Here is a 22,729-nt window from a genome sequence, read left to right on the forward strand (position 1 = left end):
AAATTTTTTTTTTCCTGCAAAAAGCTTGATTGTTTCCAAGTGGTATAATGCATGGGAGTGGGCTCCAGGGTGGTTAAAAGGATGCCCAGGGGTTTCGGGGAGAGGCTCAGGCAAAAGCCCGACACCAGGGGGTGCAGAGGGGCCCCGCAAAGGCCTCTGGGCTCCACAGGCTCCTGGTCGTGCTTGAAGATAAGCCTTTAAAACAAAATTTATGTTTTTATTGATTTCAGAGAGGAAGGGAGAGGGAGAGAGAAACATCTATGATGAAAGAATCATTGATCCGCTGCCTCCTGCACGCCCCCTACTGGGGATCAAGCCCGCAACCCTGGCATGTGCCCTTGACCGGGATTGAACCCGGGACCCTTCAGTCTGGAGGCCGACGCTCTATCCACTGAGCCACCCGGCGAGGCCAGCGGTTCTCAACCTGTGGGTCGCGACCCCTTTGGCGGTTGAACGACCCTTTCCCAGGGTCGCCCAGGACCATCCTGCATATCAGGTATTTCCATGACGATTCATCACAGTAGCAACGTTACAGTGATGAAGTAGCAACGACAATAATTTATGGTTGGGTCACAACATGAGGAACTGTATTTAAAGGGCCAGAAGGTTGAGAACCACTCGCCCCGCCCCGCCTGGGGGCCGCCTGGGGCGAGCCAGGTGCTGCCCACCCTCCTGATGAGGCTCCCCCCTCACCCGGAAGTGGTTCTGCCGGAAGTGGTTCTGCCGGAAGTCACAGGGCCCCGGGTCCGCGCGGGCGGCACCAGGGTCTGCCGCTCCACCAGGGCCCTGTCAGGGTCCTCGCCAAGGCCAGGAGGCCCCATGGGGTCCCGAGGGCCCCCCCCTCTCCCCTGGGGGGGCGGCAGCTCGTCCTGGAGAGACTGCGGCCACCGCGGGGTTTGCAACTTAAAGAGACGCTCGGGCCTCGGGGTTCTCCGCCGCCGCCTCCATGAAGAGGTGGCCTCCTCCTCCAGGGCCACGCTGTCACTGGGCACCTGGTCGCCATGGAAACAGAAGCCCCGACAGAGGTAGGTGGGCGAGGCGTGCAGGGGCAGGCGACCAGGCGGGTGGCGGGGCCGCCACCTCCGGAAATAATTCTGACAAATGTGGGGGCTCCTGGTTGTTCAGCTCCCGGTTGTAAGGAGTTAAGGTCAAAAAGTGGTGTTCGGCCCCTGGCCGGTGTGGCCCAGTGGATAGAGCGTCGGCCTGCAGACTGAAGGGTCCCGGGTTCCATTCTGGTCAAGGGCACGTACCTGGTGGCAGGCTCCTCCCCAGCCCTGGTCAGGGCTCGTGCAGGAGGCAGCCGATGGATGTGTCTCTCTCACATCGGTGTGTCTCTCTGCCTTCCCCTCTCTCTCCCATGTGGCTCGCAAGCCGCAGTTTGCCGACCATGGTCCTAAGAGAACCATTTCAAATTTAGAGTTTAAATTTCAGAGTCTGGTCACAGCTTTCTGGGTTACCATAACTAAAAAATCGTTGTCAATAATAACACAGACGCAGGCTGTGGGCTATGATAATCGCATAGAGCTTCCGGTGTGTGTTAAGGTACTATTATCATTTCACATGAGGCCCAGAGAGCTCAAGTAAGTTGCCCAAGGCCACACAGCCAGGAAGTGGTCACATGTCACAGACGTGCATTTGTAGTTATGTCTGCGTGTGAGCATTTTTAAGTGCGGTAAAAGTGCCCCCCTTGAAAAGAAATAGGGCCCCACCTAATTTACTTTTCTTCCCAAGAAACAACCTGTAAAATTATTTTGTGATTAAGGGTAATGTAAATTGAATTTCTTTAAAAAAAAAAAAACTGGTGGTGAACGCCTTTTGAAAATGTATTTTCTATGCCCATCAATGATTTCCAGAACATTCTGGAAAACGGCTGCAAATCGATTCACATGGCAGCTCAGACCCCCTTAGCTCCGTGATTAAAATGTGTAACTCTGGCCACAAACAAGTTGACCTTCACTTCACCTTGCTTGGCAGCCATCGCAGTCCCTGCCCACCACTGAGTCCGAGGTAAACACTTCCTTTGTCAGCCGGCCCTTTCTCTCTCTCTGTCTGGAGAGTGTGTCTGTGTTCCCTTCTGATAAGGGCTGTGCTCTCGGAGGGATCTCCTGGGGCTTTGCAAATATTTTGGTTTTAGTCACTGAACACCATCTAAGGGTAAATAGCAACATCAAGGGCTAAAAATTAAGTTGCTGAAAAATGATATTATCAGCAAAGAAGGGATACCATTGGGGTTTTCGTAACCTGCCCCAAATATAAGGGACTTTGTTTTTTAATATATTATTATTATTGATTTCAGAGAGGGAGGGAGAGGGAGATAGAAACATCAGTGGTGAGAGACGAGAGTCATTGATGGGCTGCCTCCTGCACGACCCCTGCTAGGGATCGAGCCCGCAACCCTGGCATAGGCCCTCGACCGGAATCCAGCCCGGGACCCTTCAGTCCACAGGCCGACGCTCTACCCACTGAGCACACCAGCTAAGAGGCATTTGATAAAAAGAAACTATCAACTAGAATGGGAGGTGTAGACCACACTTGGTCAATTTCATGACCACCATTATACAGTACACAATCAAGATAAAAGAATGAGATGGATGAATCGATGGAGAAGAAATGTTTCATTGTCAATGTTGCCATTATAGCCATTGCTGAGACTATAAGAATCCCCCCCCCCCAACATTAACCTAATAGCTGAAGCAGGGGGGAGGGGTCTACTTTAAATGTGTTGACTTATTTGGGGAACAATTATGCATTTGGTATCTTTGTCGAATCCCCACCCTCCAGGCAGCATCATACCCATATCCAATTAGCCACCTTCCCATCAGACCCCAAACGGAACTCTGTGGACAAAGGGACACGTCCAAGGGCCCGAAGGAGTTTCTGAAGGACAAAATTAACCGGCGCCATAAACAGCATTTCTGTGACCGGGAAATAGCGCCCCTTTGAAATTTCCCTTTTGCACACACATACACAACCATTGCTAGTCCGAATAATTCTAACCCACAAGATGCACAGGAAAATGTCCCATTGTCATTACAGCAAAAAAAAAAGGACTTATCAGGCACTCATTAGCTAGTGTACATACCTGTGGGTACTGGCTAAAAATACTGTTTCTTCCTTATAGAAGTCACCCTGGGAAGTCTATGCTTTGTTTATTCATTGGTCCTTTAGCCGGCTCTTTTTATATCACGGGTTTTAGAAACTCTAGGCCAGTGATGGCGAACCTATGACACACGTGTCAGAGGTGACACGCGAACTCATTTTTTTGGTTGATTTTTCTCTGTTAAATGGCATTTAAATATATCAAATAAATATCAAAAATATAAATCTTTGTTTTACTCTGGTTGCAAAGATGAAAAAATTTCTATCTGTGACAGGGCACCAGAGTTAAGTTAGGGTTTTTCAAAATGCTGACACGCCGAGCTCAAAAGGTTCGCCATCACTGCTCTAGGATGTGCCCAGATGACTGGGATAATTCACTTGGAAAAAGATCACATAGTCCGAAGTGTGTTCCCCAACCTGGACAGCCTGTCGCTTGTAAGAAAAAAATAATAATCTCTCCTCCCCCATGGGGGTGAGAGCGAAACCCCAGCCGGCTGCCAAAGGACTTTATCAACGAATTCTCGGGCAACCTCCGGAGATGCGAAAACGTGCGGGTTTTGTCTGGCTTTCTGCCGTGTCCACACCCCACAACCTGTTATGGAAAGAAATCGCAAAAGAGGGGGGGGGGAAGCCCGCGCCAGTGGACGGCTTTTGCCACCATCACCCCATCCTGGCGAGGCTGCCCCCCAGCCCAGCCCAGTTCAGGCAATGCTGGCCCAACCAGATGAAAATTGAATCCTCTGGCCACACTTGGGGGGCCGAGGGGGAATGGGGGCCGCGCACGCCCTGCAATGATCCAAACTCCGGACCATCTCCGGAGGCCCTTCAGCTATTCCGGGGTGACCGGCGGAGGAAGGTTGCTTGGTGCTAAGTTGTTCACTGAAATTGCTCACCGGGTTTTTTTGTTGTTTTTTTCTTTTCTGTTTCTTGAAACCCAGTCGGCGATGCTCAACCCGCTGTGCTCAATTGCGCCCCGAAGGCTCTGGGGTGGGAACAGTCAATCAAGGTGCCCGGGGGTGCTATGTAATGCGAGGGCCCCCCTCCGCGGGAGCGCACCGCCCCCCAGCAGGTGAGATAAACACGGGGCTGCAGACACACCGGCCCGGCCACAATCAGCTCTTGAGAAAATACCACCTTCCCCGCCGTGCACGCTGAGAAAGTTATTTAACACTCACCAAACCTTTATGGGGCTTTTCCATTTTTATTTTTATTTTTTTTGATGTTGTCTTGGAAAGTGTAACTGTTTTAAAAGGGCACGGGGGGTGGGGCTGGGGGGCAGAAGTGAGGGGTGGGGAGGAGAGGAGAAGAATGAATGGAGAGTGAATGGCACTGGCGATGCCCAATCCCCAGCCGTGCGGGTGGGGACCTGGCCGCAGGTTGGGGGGGCGATGCCCCCCTCACCTGGCCCTTTAACCTGATACTTTAGAAACTGCCCCCCCCCCCAGGGAACCCGCTGCTGCAAAAGTCCATCCTTGTAGTTTCCGTTGTTCATCGCAGCCCCGCCAAGCCTGGGGCTCAGTGATAGGGACAGACAGTTGTCCCCAGTCCGCGGAGAGGGGGTGAGCGCCTGTGTGCTTTGGGGCTTAAAAAAAACCCACAAAAAACTCCTCGCCGTGATGTGTACCCCAGTCGCCCCATTTGCAATGAGGCGGACATGACCGGGGTGGACTTAAGTCGAGTTTGGCTTTAACGTGCTGCGCGCGGGCGCGTGTGGCGTCTCCAACGCGCTCACCTGCCCCGGGTTTCATCCCCGGTCCCTCACCTGCCTCTGTCGCGCGTGGACCTGCTGTGTCACCCGGAGTGGCCGAGGGTGGGGAAGGCCTGGGTGAACGCGCCCAAAAGTGCAGATTAAGGCCCCATGTACAGCCAAGCTCCCCCCAGTGCCCGGGTGCAACGGGAACACCGGGGGTGCGGGAGGACCGGCGGGAGGACCGGCGTCGCCTGCCACTCAAACTACCGGCCTCCCCGGCTGTTGAAATAACTCGCCAGGCGGCTCGGGGTGTTGACGGCCTCCCAGACCCTCCGCGGCGGTGGCGGCGGGAGCTGGGGCCGAGCCAATCTGGCGCGGGTGGGCGCGCAGCCCTTGCCAAAGTCTCTGCTTCATGGCGTCCCCCTCCGGTCCTCCCGGAATGCACACCAGGGCAGACGCGGCGCCGGGCGACCCGGGGACCCGGGTCCGAGGGAGCGTAGATCTCAGCAAACTGCCACCCACCCCCGGCCTGCCCCTCTCCCCAGCGGGCCGGCGCCACCTGGACGCACGTGGGGGCAGACTGAGACCAGACAACGCTGGGAGGGGGGCCGCCGGGCCTGGACTGCGCTCCCCGGCCCCTCCCGGGCGCCCTGCTCGGCTCCCAGGGGCGCCTGTGAGGCTGGGCGCTGGGCAGGGGCGCGGAGGCATGGAGAGGAGGGTGCGGGCGGGGATCTGGCTGCTCCCTGCCCAGTAGTTTGCATCCAGCCTCCCTGGGCGATGCGCTGAGGCGGCGCCGAAAACCTTGTAACCTGTTTGGAGACGCGGAGAGCGGGTTCCCTGGAACTGACACCCGCCGGCGCCCTCCGCGGGCCTGCTGGGCGGATGGAGGGAGTGGCAGGGCCACGCGCGGCCTGTCGGCGGGGACGCGGGGGCATCTGTCACGCGTGACCCGGCGCCTCGGCTACGGGCGGCCGCGCTGATGTGAGAACGCACGCGAGCGACCAGCGACAGGCCCCTTCCCGCCCGGGGGCGCGCACGCTCACGGGGTCTCGCTGTCGGGCCGGCGGAGCTGTGGCTTCGTTTCATATTCCATTAATATTTACAGCGGCGATCGCCTTTCCCGCGGCGAGGTTCACCCTCCGCGCCGCTGAGATGAAAGTTTAAGGGTGGCGCGCGCGCGCGCGTGATAAGTCCCCCCATTAGAGAGTTCCCCGCCGCTCAGCGCCTGGGACGCGCCCCTCCCCAGTCCTGAAATGTATCCAGGCGCCACTGCTACCAAGAAGGCGGGAACCCGCAGGGTATTTGGTCAACACTGAATCCAAAAGCGGGCCGGGAGGGAGTGGTACGCAGCCCGCGGGGTAAATGGACTTTGCAAAGTTGTGCGCCTTGGTGCTGAGGCCGCACTAACACAGGTTCCCCCCTTCCCACAGCCAGCATCCTCAGGAAGGGCTGGGGGGCCGCAGAAGTTTCCAGAGGTGCTGCTGGCTGCAGCCAGCCCTAGGTGGAGCCTCCTAGGGCTTGTGGATCGGCAGGTGTGTGTGTGGGGGGGGGGGGAGTTAGGGGGGAGGGGGAGGAAGAGTTTCCTCCCAGCTCCCCCCATCCCCTGCCTCAAACCCCAGATCTCCTCCCAGGACTGTGAGAATCACCGGCTTTGCAACCTTTGGGGGATCGGCGCCCTCAGGTCCTGTGGTTTTCTGAGGGATGAGGTTCCTTTTCATGTCCCAGGGGGACTGGGGATAGCTTGGAGTGCAAAGAGGAGGTGGGGGGAGGGGGGAGAGAGAGGGAGGATTTGGCCCCGACAGTTGGAAATGACAGGGTACAGTGTCCCAGAGGGTGGCAAACCCCAACTCCAGGCCCGGCCACGCTGGGTAGTGGGTAGGGTTTGTCTTGCCTGCTTCTCAGGGACCAAGAAAAGGGAGAGCAAGGGGTGTGTGTGTGTGTGTGTGTGTGTGTGTGTGTGTGTGTGACAGGGGCTGGAGGCGCACCTGGCCACACAAAGGGGTCCCGTGAGTGTCCTGCTCTCAGGGGGTGGAAAGGGGCACCCCCCTCCCCGTTCTGCCCAAGACCCCTCCGCAGCCCCCTCCCAGGTGCCCCCACCAGGACGGCCAGGCCTCCCACTTTCTATAACTGTAAGAACAGCCACTTCTGGGGTCTGGGGGGGATCCAGGGAACCCCCCAAGCCTCTCTGGCCTTTTGCACTTAACCTGGGCCCTAGAGCTGGTGGTTAAGATAGAAGGCGGGGCGCCCGGCTGTGTCTGTGGGGACAGGAGCCGCTGATGTAACCTCTGCAGCCTGCGCCAGCTCCCACACCCCCTGCCACCCACGCTGCCGGGGTGGGAATTCATGGCAGGACTTGGCGGGCGTATCTTAATCAGCATCTATTTCTGCCACGAAAAGGCCGTTTCTGCGTCTTTCGGTGACTTCCCAGCTTGAGGGAGATGACAGTGTGGGGAGGGAAAGACGGGCGACATTTCCACCCAAAGATCTGGTGTTGGGTTTGTTGGGGTTTTTTTTTTTTCTTTTTTTCTGGGTTTTAAAACTTAGGACTTTGCTTCTTCTTCCCCCGATTGTGTGTGTGTGTGTGTGTGTGTGTGTGTGTGTGTGTGTGTGTTTTCTCTCCAGCCCCTAAATGTGTCCCGCTTTTGTCAGGTCCTCGGTTGTGTGTGTTTAGAGGACATTTGAATAAAAGGCTCGCTGCCAGGTATTGGTGACACAGGGGGTGGACGCGCAGCCGTGGCCACAAAGACTTGGCCGCCTCGATTTGCATAAGGTCAGGGAGTGCTTCACACAGAACTTTCCCCGCATCCCTGTCTCTTAGCAACACTCTTGCACTCTTGGTCCCTGCATTACATTGACTGGTCCCTTCCTTTTCTTCCTTTCACGGGGAGACTTACAATAAAATGTCACCCTTCCAACCTGTGCCTGTCACCCAGTAGGTCATCGGTGTCTCCCCCTCCCCCTCTTCTCTCTCTCTCTCTCTCTCTCTCTCTCTCTCTCTCTCTCTCTCTCTCTCTCCAATTAGGCGATGAGATGACTCATTTGGTGGATGGATTCCCCCAAAACGGCTTCATTTTATTGTGTTAATTAATATTAATACCATTTCTCCCTCTGTCTTTAAGAAAGGCCCTCGTAAACAGAAGCGAGATAAGGAGCAAATCGCTAGCACCTGTGCGACAAGGGGCCCGGGAGGGGTAATAATTCGAGAGAAGATGGGGGGGGCGGAGAGGTGTGGGTCAGAGTGTCTGCGGGGCTGAGCGCAGCAGGGCGGCTCCTGGGACATGCCAGGCGGCCCCGGTGGCTGTGGGATGGGACACGGTGACAGGATGCAGATGCTGCGAGGTGGTGTTAATGGCGGGTCACGTTTGGACAATAGTCTCCATCGCTCGCCTCCTGGCTTCTCTGTCCGATGGAGTCATTCCTGACGACAGCTCCACTCCCCCTTTGGAATCGATTCAATGATCTGCACGCTGGCCAGAGGATAGGCAGGCAGATCCATGCCCCAAGAACAGCAGCATCTTCATCATCATCATCATCATCATCATCATCATCATCATCTCGGCCATTATCATTCCCTCTCTCCTCTTGTCCCTTTTACAAGAAGACACCCCTACACCCCTAGGTGTTCAAAAATTCCTTCCTGTTTCTAACCTCACGCAGCTGGCCCGTTCCTCGACCCCCCAGGATCGCGGCTGCTTAATTAGCACAGAGCAGCTTTTGTTTGTCTGCCTGAATGGTTAGAGCTGATTTTCATCGTGTTTTCAGTGGCCCAGGCTCCGGTCTCTGGGTGCTGCCTGAAGCTCTGGGAGAGCCGACTGGGAAAGGGTCTGGGGGCTGTCTGGAAGCGCGCCTCTTCGAGAAATCTTGCCTCTCTCTGGGGAAATGTCTCAAGAAGGAAGAGGGGGGGGGGCCTGTTTATGAACCTGAGAATTCCTCGAAATCAGGTTAAAGATCCAGATTCAAATCCTCCACGACTCAGGCTGCAGGGAGTGGGAGTCCGAGGGATGAACAGGGAGATGCTGCCAGGAGGCTGTGAATTCTGTTTCTGCTTGAAATTCAGTCCTTGCTGCCTGGGGCTGAGAAATTGACTTCCTTCTTAGAGGAGGGGGTTTGTTTTCTCAAACATTTTCCTCATCCCCTTGGGGGGGTGCCAAATGGGCTGGGTAAAACACCTGATCCCCCCCCCCCAAAGCCTCACTCTGCTTGCCCCTGTTCTCCTGCCTCCTCCCTGGCCCGCACGCCCTGTAATTCTCAGCCTATTGCTAGATCCGCAGGTAATGGGGTCTGCAAAGCAGCCAGGGTGAGAAGTCAACTAGCTGCTCTTTAATAATTCACGTGTCATATTTCTTCCACTGTGTCAAGTTTGCTAAGGAAGATGGACAGGGGCTGACGGGCGGCCACTTGAGTTTATTATTCCAAAGCTCAGAAGGGGGGGCGGGAATGTGAAGGGCACGTCCCCCCTCTTCTTACAAAGGGGCCAGACCTCGTGCCTGCGGGATTCCTGGTCTCATCGTCCTCGCCTTGCCTTCCGGCTTTCCTCCAAGCGGCCTGGAAGGTTTATAAAGAGAGGAATATTAAAAAAATTCCTGGGGAATTTGCTTATTTTCGTCCACCCCCCCTCTTTTCAAAGTTTCCCCTTGTCTCCTCACCAGCACCTTCATTACTGTTCATTTCTAAGCGGCGATTTTGTTGCAATCTCTCTTACGGGTGACCGCTCCTGTTTTAACTTCCTTGCAGATGATCTTTCTTATTTTTACAGCTGTTTCTCTCCCCACCCTACCCCCACTCCCCTCCCCGGTGGCATTGCTGCCCACAGCTTCATATATCTTCTACTTCAATGTACCTCTTACTTCTTTTCGGAAGGATGGGGGGGGGGGGAAGTTGGGGACGTTTGATTTTCTTTGCTCTCAACAATTTGCTGTGTCCAGAAAGGGGACAGGAGTTTTAACAGCATTAGAGTTGGATTCTGGAGGACCAGTTGATCATCTAACCAGACTCCAGAAAGGGAGAGGGACGGAACAGAGAAATCCAGGTTGAGTCTTACGCGGTCAGACTCTGCTCCGTATGATTTTGCCCCAGCAGGTCCTTAAGGATTTCAGGACGCACAGACCAAGCCAGGGCCGTGAATTCGTTCACCATTCTTGTCGCCCAGTCTTTTCAAAAGCAGAACATTCGAGGGAGGTTTTCCATCAAAGGCTAAAACATTTTTCTCCGTGTCTCTTATTTAATAATAAGTCCCGCAAACCTTCGAGCCGATTCATTGCCATTTGGAAAAATAACTATTTTGTGATGTGTGTGTGTGTGTGTGTGTTCTAAAGAGCTTAAAGCAAAAAAAAAATAAATAACACAAAGAAATTGATCTTTGTGGGGAAGTGTAGTTTTACCTTCAAGGTATAATGACCACAAAGGCACACCAGGGCAGAAAAAGAAATAGTATCTCCCGTTCCATTTGTTCTGTGAGTTCATTGCTGTAAAAATTCTCTATTTCCCCGCACCTTTTCCCTTCACTTTGTGCTGCAGTTCTTTGCATTGAACACGAGCTTTGGCTCAGCTGCCCATCACCCCGCAGACACGCGGGACTTGGCCCCCAGGCTCAGATGTTTCCCTAGGAAACTTCTCCAATGTGGGCCACCCATTTGAAATAAAAGTCTGGCCCAAGCATGGGGGCCAGGGGCAGGTTAGCGGGGAGGTACTTAGGCTCACAAAAGCCAGGCACACGTGCGGCATGAGGGGCATAAATAGTTCTGGGAGAGACAGAGGGAACCATTGGGTGGGGCTTGGGGAAACCAAGTTGGGGTTTTTCGTGTCCGATGCACCCGGGAAGGAGGGTACAAGGGGCTGCTTAGCCAACTCTCTGAAACGTTTGGGGGTCGTTAGTTTATCTGATTCAACCATTATGCGGGCACTCGAGCGCCCCCCCCCCCAGAGAATGGGAAACACTATTATCTATTAAGCGACCTATTTGCCATTTATCTACCGCCTGTCCTGCCCCCAAATCAGAGGTAAACAGGGAAGCTCACATTTGCTTTATTATTATTTTTTATTATTATTTTTTTTAACCAAGAGAGAGGGAGGAAGAAAAAGGAAGGATCTATAGGGGTTTGGGGTGTGTGTGTGTGTGTGTGTGTGTGTGTGTGTGTGAGTTTGAAGCATCGTGCCCTACTGTGCTAAGTGCCGCTGGTAGAAAGTCTCTTGTCCCTTCAAAGAAAGCAACGTTGTAGGAAAAAAAAAAACTTGCTCTTGAAACTGCTAACCGCCTCCTCCCCGGGTTGGGGGCTGGAATGCAATCTGGGTAAACACACCCCACTCCTCCCCCCCCCCCCCAGCTCAGGGGCACCCTCCGACCACCCCAAATCTTGCCCGCTTTCCTTCCAGTCAGGCTTGTTTGGGGTTCTGTGTGGGGCCTCCCACCCCACGCGGGGTTCAGGGCAGGACACGGCTCTGCAGGTCTGAGCACTCAGAGACACGGAGCTGTGTTCCAGGCGAGGGTGATGAAAAGCATTTGAAAAGCAGCCAGGGTGCGGGGAGGGGGACACCCCCACCCCCTCACACACACTCCCCCCACCGCCACCGCCCTGCAAAACCAGCAGGTCCCAGGGACCCCAGCAGCTGCTGCGACTGGGGGCCTTACAGAGCGGGACCCCCCAAGACCTGGCCCCCAAAACAGAAAGCTCTGGCTTGATTTCATTTCCGCCTGTTTGCGCTGAGTGAGAGGGTGGCGGCGCTGGAAAAAACCCAAACAACTCTAAGCCAGTCTCCTGGGCGCCTGGGGAGGGGGGCGGGCGGGGAGATTCCAGGGTGACCCTCCCTGTCGCCCCGAAGTTCCAGAAAGAAGCAGGGGGAGGAGGGGGTGCCGGTTTCCTGCAGAGAGCCGCAAACACAGCGGCCACTGGGGGGAAGGGCGGGGGATGGGTTTGACGGCCCGGTGGGTGGGTTGCAGGAGCGGCTGCACCCTCCGAGGGTGAGCGTGCGGGCAGCGTGCAGCTGGGGGCCCGCTCCCCTCCCGCCGGCGGGCGACACCAGCCACCGAGCCGCCTGCAGCCCTATCTCCCCTGGCATCTTCCTTCCTCGCTGTCGGCCAAGCATCTCCAGCCTTTTCTGTTCCCCTCGCCCCGTCTCCTCACTGAGGCTCCGTGTCTCTTGTCACAGCCTGAAAGCAGGTGCCCTCGCCGGGCTGGCGGGGGTTCAAGTCCAGGGAGCAGCGCCCTGCAAGGACGCGGCCTCTTCCCCCCCCCTCCCCCCCCTTCCTTTGTCTGCCTTGCACTGAACTCCTGAGGGCCGGCTGGGGCCCTGAGTCCTGAGGTCCCAACAGGGACCCCCGGCCCCAAAACAATGGGCTGGGCCCCGTGGGGACCTCAGGGAGAAGGTGGAGAACGTTCTGGGCCTGGGAGCTGCGCACAGCCTGTTTGCACGTCTTTCTTTTTTAAAAAATATATTTTATTGATTTTTTTACAGAGAGGAAGGGAGAGGGATAGCGAGTTAGAAACATCGATCAGCTGCCTCCTGCACACCCCCTACTGGGGATGTGCCCGCAACCAAGGTACATGCCCTTGACCGGAATCAAACCTGGGACCCTTCAGTCCACAGGCCGACGCTCTATCCACTGAGCCGAAACGGTCAGGGCTGCACGTCTTTCTTAACTGGGGCGGGGGGTGGGGGGGGGGGTGGCTTGACCCAGAGGAACAAAGGGAGGGGAATGAGAAGAATGTCGCCCAGGCCACTTGGGCCACATCTTGGGTCCCCCCCAACCCCCCCCCCGCCGCCCCCCAGTTGTTTACCTGGTGCAAACCATGTCCTTCATTCTCAGACTCACCCTATGATTCTTGCCTAAGAACCATCAACACGGGGACATGTATTTGAGACTTTCTGCCGTGTGTGTGTGTGTGTGTGTGTGTGTGTGTGTGTGTGTGTGTGAAGCTTAGGCGTTGGCAGGGACTGACAGCTGTTCTCACTGGAGGTGGGGGAGCGCAGGGGTTCAGGACCCCCCAAGAGGCCTGGAGTTGGGGTGTCCCGCAGGCCCCGTGGTCAGGTGGTGGGGGTTCCTCCTAGCTCAGGGGAGCGCCCCCCAAACACACCTCTGGCTTCGCCTCCTCCTGTCCTAGGGGGTGCCCTGCCTGGGTTCTTTCTCCCCCCAGTTATGGACTTCGAAAGAGCTGGGCCCCCAAAGAAGTCAGCTTAGAACACCCCGGGTCCCTGGTATTCTTTCGTTATCTTTGACCGCTGGGGGCGGGGGGGGGGGGCGGGGGGGGCGGGGATTGGTGGCTATGATGTCACCCGCTTGGGGAGGGGGATCAGGGAGGCAGGTAAGGGGGGGCACAGGACTGAGAAAGAGGAACCAAACCCAGACCCCCATAGCTGCCTTCCTGGGCCTTCGTGTGTTTGTTTAAAGTGGTTGTAGAGCCCGGCCGGTGTGGCTCAGTGGTTGAGCGTTGACCTATGAACCAGGAGGTCAGGGTTCAATTCCCAATCAGGGTGGGTTGCGGGTTTGATCCCGTGTGGGGCGTGCAGGAGGCAGCCGAACAATGACTCTCTCCCATCACTGATGTTTGTATCTCTCTCTCACTATCTCCCCCTCCTCTCGGAAAAGCAGCAACAACAGGGTGGTGGCAGGGGTGGTGGTGGGCGGGGGGGGGGGGGGGGGGCGGCTACCCCACCAGGTCCCCAGACAGGAGGGGTCCTGAGCTTATTGTCACGCAGCTGTGACAGAAGCAGCCTGCCTGCCACTCCCCCCCCCCACCTGCCCCCCACCGTCTTCACCGTGTCCCCGGGAGAGATGGCTCTGACTCGGGCCTGTGACAGGCTCCAGGCGTCCGTGCCCACCCCTCTTCCCATCCAGACAGGTGCTGCTCATTCCTTTCCACGCTGGGGAGCTAGTGGCCCCATAAAACCTTTAAAATCTACTTCCTTCCTCAGCCCAAACCGCATTGCATCCCCCACAGGGAACCTGCACGAATTGGCCAGCCCTTCAGGTGACCCCTGGGGAGGGAGAGTGTGTGTCATACACGCAATAAGAGAGGGGAAGTGGGAAGATTTGATTTGAGAGCGGGGGTTATTGGATATTCCTCCGCATAAACGTCCATTCTGTTCAGTTAAGGGGGGAAAAATGCATTTCAGTTTCCCGCATCATCGGAAGGCCCTGGCGAGAAACAGTGGGGAGAAAGGCACTGGATATGTCTAGGAGGCTTTTTATCCCCGAAAGAGAACAAAATTTCAGCAAGAACATAGGAAAAGGTACTTGGACTTGAGCAGTTCTTTCCGGAATAGTCGATGGCCTTGTTTATTGCAAGTTCCCATTTCCCGTTTTGCTTTGTTTCTCCAGGCTGACGGGGGCAGGTGGGGAGTGGGGGGCGGGGGTGTCTGCGTGGTCCTTGATGTGAGCATCTTAAAGTGGTATTTGGCCATCTGCCTGCAGGTGCTGCTGCCTTGACGGAGGTGGTGGTTATGGTCCCTTTTAATCTCTGAACAAAGCCCTAATCCTTCCCCCACCCCCCACGTCCTACTTTTGTGCAAACTGTGAGGCTGTAGAGCCTAGAGATGGTGTTCATTCAAAACACTGTTCAGGCCCTAGCCGGTTTGGCTCAGTGGATAGAGCATTGGCCTGAGACTGAAGAGTTCGAGGTTCGATTCCGGCCAAGGGCACATGCCCCGGTTGTGGGCTCGATCCCCAGGTGTGCCGAGCCAGCTCAGCCAAGGGTTCGAAAGCCTGAGTGAGGGCGGCGAAAGGATGAAGAAATGACAAAGAGAATAAGCTGGGTCTAGGTGGATCTTCTGTGCCTGGCTGAGGCCACAGAGAGAGATCCAGAGGCAAGCTGAGCCTTTATTTTATAGTCAGAGGTAAACAAAGTAGTGGTCACCATAGTTACACTGTTCTTGTGAGTTTCACTTGTTTTGGCAGCACTTGCTGCACCTCCCACAGCCCATTAGCTACCCAGGAAGGATCTAGGGAGCTTCATAAGGTCAAGCCTAATTATGCTACAAGGACTGTGCCTTCTAAGCTGGGATTTGTTTGTGGCTTTGCCAACCCGTCAGTCCCAGGCTTGACCCTACAGCCGCGCCCTACAATAGGGGGTGCGCAGGAGGCGGCTGATCAGTGATTCTCTCTCATCACTGATGTTTCCATCTCTCTCTCCCTCTCCCTTCCTCTCTGAAATCAATCCAAATATATATTTTTAAGAAAACACAACACTGTTCAGAAATACCCAGGCCCAGTGTGAGGGTTTTGGAGCGACTGCTCCATTCTCCCAGGCTCTGCTCAAAGCGAAGCTCTTGGGCGCATGCAGAAGCCAGCAAGCTTCCTGATGTGCATGGACCACGACAATGACGTGAAGGGTGCTTCCTGCACACGCCTATTCCTGGCCCGACTGGAATAGGATTAGCATGTCAGCCCTTCTTAACCCCCCCCCACCCCCACCTCGTGCAGATCCACCGCGTCACCGAGTGGCTGACGTCTGCCTTTCTCTCTGACGGGCATCACCACGCACCCCCAGGCCCAGGGCCTTTGTCCGCCCAGAGCAGGCGGATTATCTGTCTCCGGTGAAATAAGGCGTGCGGCAGCCGCCTTTGCCAAGACGCCGAGCCAGAAGCCAGTCACTAGAATGGAAAGCAGTCGTGGCAGTCCCTCCCCGGGCACCGTGCGTGTTTCATTTCTCTCTTGGCTGTAATTGAGGGGCTGAGGAGCCGAGTGGAGACAGACTCCAGCTGCACGGAGGCCTGCGCCGTCCTGCCGGGCCCGGCCCATCATGAGGTCCTCGCCCTCCGCGCAGGAGGTCAGAGTGTATCCATATAAATTGCGCTTCGCGTTACTTCCGGGCGACCGGAGCTGTCAGAGCAATCCGAGGGGCTTTCAGTCCCACGTCCTGCCACCTCGTCCCCGCTTTCTGGCCAGGAGGTCATGTGCAAATTGAACGTGACAGCCCCGAGGACATGGCCGGCAGACCGGTGTCGTCACCGCGTCCAGCCGCCCGGCTCATAACAGCGCCAAGCCCACGAGCATCTGCAGCCTCCGCGGGGCAGGGCCGGCTCCTAGGAGTTCTCTCCCGCGGCGACGTGGCCTCTGAGAGGCACAGGCAGCTCTGACCTCACAGTTTCCACCTCAGACTCATGGTCGGTATACTTGGATGGGCCAGGCCAGAGAGGTCAAGGTGAAGAGCTAAAGAGCCCCCCCCCCACACACACACAGAGGTGCACACACACATATACACACAGAGGTGCACACACACACAGAGGTGCACACACATACACAGGTTCACACAGGTGCACACACACAGGTGCACACAGAGGCACACACACACAGAGGTGCACGCACAGGTGCACACACACACAGAGGTGCACGCACAGGTGCGCACACACACAGGTGCGCACACAGGTGCACACACACACACAGGTGCACACACAGGTGCACACACACAGAGGTGCACGCACAGGTGCACACACACACAGAGGTGCACGCACAGGTGCGCACGCACACAGGCGCACACAGGTGCACACACACAGGTGTACACACACACAGGTGCGCACACAGGTGCACACACACACAGAGGTGCACACACAGGTGCACACACACACAGAGGTGCACACACAGGTGCACACACAGGTGCGCGCACACACAGGTGCACACACACAAAGGTGCACACACAGGTGCACACACACACAGAGGTGCACACACATACACAGGTTCACACAGGTGCACACACACACAGAGGTGCACACACAGGTGCACACACACACAGGTGCACACACACACAGGTGCACACACACAGAGGTGCACACACACAGGTGCACACACACACAGAGGTGCACACACAGGTGCACACACACACAGAGGTGCACACACAGGTGCACACACACAGAGGTGCACACACAGGTGCGCGCACACACAGGTGCACACACACACAGAGGTGCACACACAGGTGCACACACACACAGAGGTGCACACACAGGTGCACACACACACAGAGGTGCACACACAGGTGCACACACACAGAGGTGCACACACAGGTGCACACACACAGAGGCGCACACACAGGTGCGCGCACACAGAGGCGCACACACACAGGTGCGCACACACACAGAGGTGCACACACAGATGTGCACACACACACAGGTGCACATAGGTGCACACACACAGGTGTTCACACACAGGTGCACACACATACACACACACACACACTGGAGAATATACTTCTATTTGAAATTATGCATAATTTTTAGACTCCAACAGCAATGTGGTTATAAATCATGTTCAGCCCGGCTGGTGTGGCTCAGTGGTTGAGCATTGACCTATGAACCAGGAGGTCAAGGTTTGATTCCCGGTCAGGGCACATGCCCAGGGTTGCAACCTGGATCCCCAGTGTGGGGCGTGCAGGTGGAAGCCGATCCATGATTCTCTCTCATCATTGGTGTTTCTCTCTCTCTCTCTCTCTCTCTCCCTTCCTCTCTGAAATCAGTAAAAATATTTTTTTAAAAGAAAGAAAACCATTTTCATTATTGTTTGAACAATGACAATGTCATTGGGGAAGCACCTGAAAATATGGGCCGAGCTTGGACTCTTTTTAAAAAATATATATATTTTTTTTTATTGATTTTTTTACAGAGAGGAAGGGAGAGGAATAGAGAGTCAGAAACATCGATGAGAGAGACACATCAATAAGCTGCCTCCTGCACACCCCCCACTGGGGATGTGCCCGCAACCAAGGTACATGCCCTTGACTGGAATTGAACCTGGGACCCTTCAGTCCGCAGGCCAACGCTCTCTCCACTGAGCCAAACTGGTTAGGCCGAACGTGGACTCTTATTAGCAAGTCCTGGTCAGCCCTGTTCTAAGGACCCATTGCATAGCAAAAATTAGAGTGATCGCCATTTAATGTCATCATCATCAAAAGATAACCATCCTCGCCCTGGCCAGTTTGGCCCAGTGGATAGAGCATCGGCCTGAGGACCAAAGGGTCCCGGGTTAGATTCTGGCCAAGGGCATGTACCTGGGTTGCAGGTTCCTCCCTAGCCCGGGCCCCGATCAGGGCCCGGGCAGGAGGCAACCAATCGATGTGTCTCTCTCACATCAGTGTCTCTCTCGGTCTCTCCCTCTCTCTCCCACCCTCCCTAAAAACCAATGGAAAAATATCCTCGGGTGAGGATTAACCATAAAAAAAGAGCCCTCCTCCAACCAAAGGAGTCACAGACTTCTCTCCATCTCAGGCGCGGACTGGCTCGTGGACTGGGACTTGGCCGTCACCGTGACCCATTCATGTCGTGCCCAGATTGCAGTGGGCAGAGAGCCGTTGCACGCTGACAGGGTGTTTGATGATTTCTAGGAAACGAGTGGCTGCTTTCATTCCTGTTCCAAATGGACAGGTGTCTACCGCGGAATTGGCAACCTGCTTGGCACACTCTCCGAGTGGCCAGAGAGCGCACTGTTGATGGAGAATAAGCTCCCTCCACTCCTGGGATGTCTGTGCGCCCTCCCGCCTGCCCATGTGAGTGCTGGCAGCGGGCGGAGGGCAGACATGGAGATGCTAGCGGTGGACACACTGGTCCAGGGCCAGGCAGCCTAGGCCGGCAGGAGCCCTCCGGTTCCCAGTGGCGCCATATGCAATTGCATCTCGCCCGCAGCTCATCTTGTGCGTTTACCAGGTTGTACTCTAGAGATGCACGGATTCAAGTCTGTGAAAGGCGCTTCATCTTCCCTAGGAAGCTCATGTCAGTCTCAACAATCAAATCAAATCACAACCAAGAGGTGGTGGGGTTTTTTACACTTTGTTAAATAAGCATTATTATTTTTTAATATATTTTTATTGATTTCAGAGAGGAAGGGAGAGGGAGAGAGAGGTAGAAATATCAATGATGAGAGAGAATCATGGATCGCCTGCCTCCTGCACGCCCCACACTGGGGATCGAGCCCGCAACCCGGGCATGTGCCCTTGACCGGAATCGAACCCGGGACCCTTCAGTCTGCAGGTTGAGCAAAACTGGCTGGGGCAAATAAGCATTATTTTTATTCTTTTTTTTTTTTTCTTCAAAGGAAGTGTCCTTATTTTCATCTCCTCTGTGGGTGAGACGGACTGTATGTGCTTGAGACTAAGTGTCAGGAGGGAGTCACTGTCAGGGTCGCACCTGGGAAGACGCGGTCCATAGGAAGCCTTGCTTTTGTCCTTTGTGGGTAACATCACATTTTAGCCCTCTGTACCTAAGTGTGACCTCAGATCTGTCGCTGTGTCTCTCTCTCCTTCCACTTGTACACATAATCCTCACAATCCCCGGTTAGTATTCACCTCAGTGATTTGTCTCTCCTGAGTGTTATGATAAAGCGAGGTAGGAGGCAGATTCTCAAGGAAGAAAAAGCAACATTGTAATACCCCAGGATCTGAAGTCCTTTTATTGTCTAACCCAGGGGTGGGCAAACTTTTTGACTCGAGGGCCACAATTGGTTCTTAAACTGGGCCGGAGGGCCGGAACTAAAGCATGGATGGAGTGTTTGTGTGAACTAATATAAATTCAAAGGAAACATCATTACATAAAAGGGCACGGTCTTTTTTTTTTTTTAGTTTTATTCATTTCAAACGGGCGGATCCGGCCCGCGGGCCGTAGTTTGCCCACGGCTGGTCTAACCTCCATTTTCACAAGTAGTAACATTGTTTTAAGCTTTGGGGAACGTGGAAGAGAGAAAGAGAGAGAAAAGAAAAGAAAATGAACCACCCCTTTCTATCAACTGAAACAAAATTTAATTTTAAAAATTAAATAGAGCCTTAGCCAGTTTGGCTCAGTGGATAGAGCGTTGGCCTGCCGACTGAAGGGTCTCGGGTTCGATTCTGATCAAGGGCATGTACCTTGGTTGCGGGCACATCCTCAGTAGGGGGTGTGAAGGAGGCAGCTGATTGATGTGTCTCTCTCATCGATGTTTCTAACTCTCTATCCCTCTCCCTTCCTCTCTGTAAAACAGCAATAAAATATATTTTTAAAAAATAATTAAATAGAACATACACTTAAAACCTATATAATTTTATTAACCAATGACACCCCAATAAGTTTATTTTTAAAAATTGAACAGTGAGGCAGTCACTACTGATGTGGAAGAGATTTGCATTTAATTTGGGGTAACTTTTCCAGGATGTCTGTGGTTCTTAAAGAATATTTAGTTTATGGCCTGATGGGGTGGTTCAGTGGTTGAGTGTCAATGTATCAACCAGGAGGTCACAGTTCAACTCCTGGTCAGGGCACATGCCTGGGTTGCGGGCTTGATCCCCAGTGTGGGGATGTGCAGGAGGCAATGATAATTCTCTCTCATCATTGATGTGTCTATCTCTCCCCCCGCCCCCCAGGGGACCCTGAAGGCAGCAGCCTCCGGCGCCGGCAAAGAGCCAGGCACTCCCTGAGAGCTTCTCTCTGCCCGGGAGGGAGGCCTCGCCCTGGTTCTCTGGAATCTATACATTGAGCTAATCATCAAATTGCATTGGGGCCTCTGGGAGGGGTCCATATACCATGAATAACACTTCATGTTGACAATCATATTTGAGCCCGGCCAGTGTGGCTCAGTGGTTGAGCATCAACCTATGAACCAGGAGGTCACGGTTCGATTCCCAGTCAGTCCATCCCCAGTGTGGGGCATGCAGGAGGCAGCCAATCCATGAGTCTCTCTCATCATTGATGTTTCCATCTCTCTCTCTCCCTCTCCTTTCCTCTCTGAAATCAATTAAAAATCTTTTTAAAAAACAAAAGAATAGTCGATATCTTGGGAAATGTCTGTGTAATCAGAGTTAATGGGTGTCATTTCCCTGGGGCGTGAGAGGGTGGGTAGGACTTGGAAGTTGGCCTCTTTAAGCCATTTTATGCACCACAAAACTAGTAAAATGCGTGCCCTGGCTGAATCTGTGCCTCAAACCAAGCATCACTCGAGTGACCAGGTAGAAAACCAGTTTGTTCTAGCATCCCGGACCCTGGTCCCTCGCATCGCCTTTGAGGTACGTGTGCGCGTGCCCAGTGAGAGTCACACCCTGGAATGCCTTCCCTTCGGCAAGAAAGCCAAGTGGACCTGGGCTCGCTCCATCCCCACCACACACAACCGCCTCGTTCTGTCGGAATCCACTGCATCTCATGAAGATTAAAATGTAGACAAAGAGAAGTAACTTCCCAGCCAGTCATCGCCCGGGACCGGCACGGTGAAAAGTGTGGAACCTGCCAGGCGCCCGCCTCCCTGACCGTGGGGAGCAGCGTGGATGACAGACACACAGATGGGCATGGGGCGTGATTAATGGCGTTCCCCAGCCTGGCGGGGAGAAAGCAGGACATGGCGGCAGACATGGAGCCTTTTGGGTTTAAGGCTCCTTCCAGGGTTTGGAGTGGAAAGGAACCCGGGAAAATCCCAGCCCCAGCCTCTGCTAGAAAAGCTGGAGGTGCCCTTTTTCCTCTCTTCAGAGTTGCCAAGACCAGACCATTCATGAAAACCATTCCAAGCCCCTCACTGACTCATCAAAATCATATTCTACCTCCCTCCTTCCCCCCTTCCTTCCTTCCTTCCTTCCTTCCTTCCTTCCTTCCTTCCTTCCTTCCTCCCTTCCTTCTTCTCTCTTTTAGTTTGTTCTTTTTTATTTTTCCTTGCCTGCACTCTCTCCTTTTTCTCCCAAGCATTGTCTCGCATTAGCATCCTCAGAGTATGAGCTGGCCCCCGACAGTGGACTGTCCATGGTCTCAACGAGACAGATGTGCAAAGCTGGGAGTGTCCTTCCTCAGCTAGTTCCCTTGCCTGTACCCCAGCCACCTTCTATCAGGTGGGTCCCTCCTGAGCCTAATGCATCAAGAATACAGGAGTCTGGCCCTGGCCAGTTTGGCTCAGTGGATAGAGCATCGGCCTGCAGACTGAAGGGTCCCGGGTTTGATTCCAGTCCAGGGCTCAACCCCCAGTAGGGGATGTGTAGGAGGCAGCCGATTGATGATTCTCTTTCATCGTTGATGTTTCTATCTCTCCCCCTCTCCCTTCCTCTCTGAAATCAATAAAAATACATTAAAAAATTACAGGAGCTTATTTCCATTTTGCTTGTTCATTTATTTTGTCTGCTAGAGTTCATGTATAAGTGAACTCACACAGTATCCGTCTTTCCCTGACAGACTTATTGCACAGACACTGTCCAATGCCCCCTGTCCAGCCGGGTCTGTCCTTGCGTTCTGCATTCCACCACCCAGCTACATTGACTCCATCCTCATTGTCCTTGAGTCTGCTCTTCCCGTGGCCTGAACATCTCTCTCTTCTCTCTCCAAACCCTGACTTAGGTCATGACGCTCATTCATCAGGCCTCTGCTTGGATGTGCCCACCTCTGAGAAGAACTCCCCAAGTCGAAGTCCGCTGCTCCATCTCCGATGCCGTTCCGTGGTTGTAAACAGATGAAAGAGGTGACCAAGACCAACAGGTAAGCCTGGCTTACGTCAGGAACACGCTTGTCTTGACGTCACAAAACCACCTGCTGAATGACGGGAAGGTTCTGACCCTTATATACAACCAAAGCCCACATCACGGGAGAACCAGTACTGAGGTTGCATAGGAATCATTGCTTTATCCTTCCTAAAACTAGCAATGGTGCAATCTGTAATACAGTCTCAAGTGGGAAAAGTGTGGGACAAAGTAAAATGAGGGACATATTTTTTCAAAATATATTTTGATTGATTTCAGAGAGGGAAGGGAGAGGGAGAGAAAGATAGAAACATCAATGATGAGAGAGAATCATTGATGGGCTGCCTCCTGCACGCCCCACACTGGGGAATGAGCCTACAACCCAAGCAGGTGCCCTGATCGGGAATTGAACCCTAACTTCCTGGTTCCCAGGTGGATGCTCAACCACTGAGCCACACTGGCTGGGTGAGAGACATTTTCTTTGGGGCTCATTTAGTCTAAGAAGGACGACTCAAGTGGGTGGAGGTGTTTCTAAACTTAACTATGGAATCATTTTGCAGAGTTT

At 54.2% G+C, this 22,729-nt stretch overlaps 1 long non-coding RNA gene across 1 annotated transcript in view; it reads left to right on the forward strand.

The window, feature by feature from the left end:
• The window catches only part of LOC308535748, a 1,003,266-nt gene that overhangs the window by 980,451 nt on the left and 86 nt on the right, over positions 1-22,729 (forward strand). Inside the window, exon 11 of the long non-coding RNA XR_013997295.1 lies at positions 22,046-22,183. This is a non-coding gene — a long non-coding RNA (uncharacterized lncRNA). The remainder of the gene's footprint in view (positions 1-22,045; positions 22,184-22,729) is intronic.

This window comes from Myotis nattereri, assembly GCF_964212035.1.
Source record: "Myotis nattereri genome assembly, chromosome: 21".
Taxonomy (NCBI): domain Eukaryota; kingdom Metazoa; phylum Chordata; class Mammalia; order Chiroptera; family Vespertilionidae; genus Myotis; species Myotis nattereri.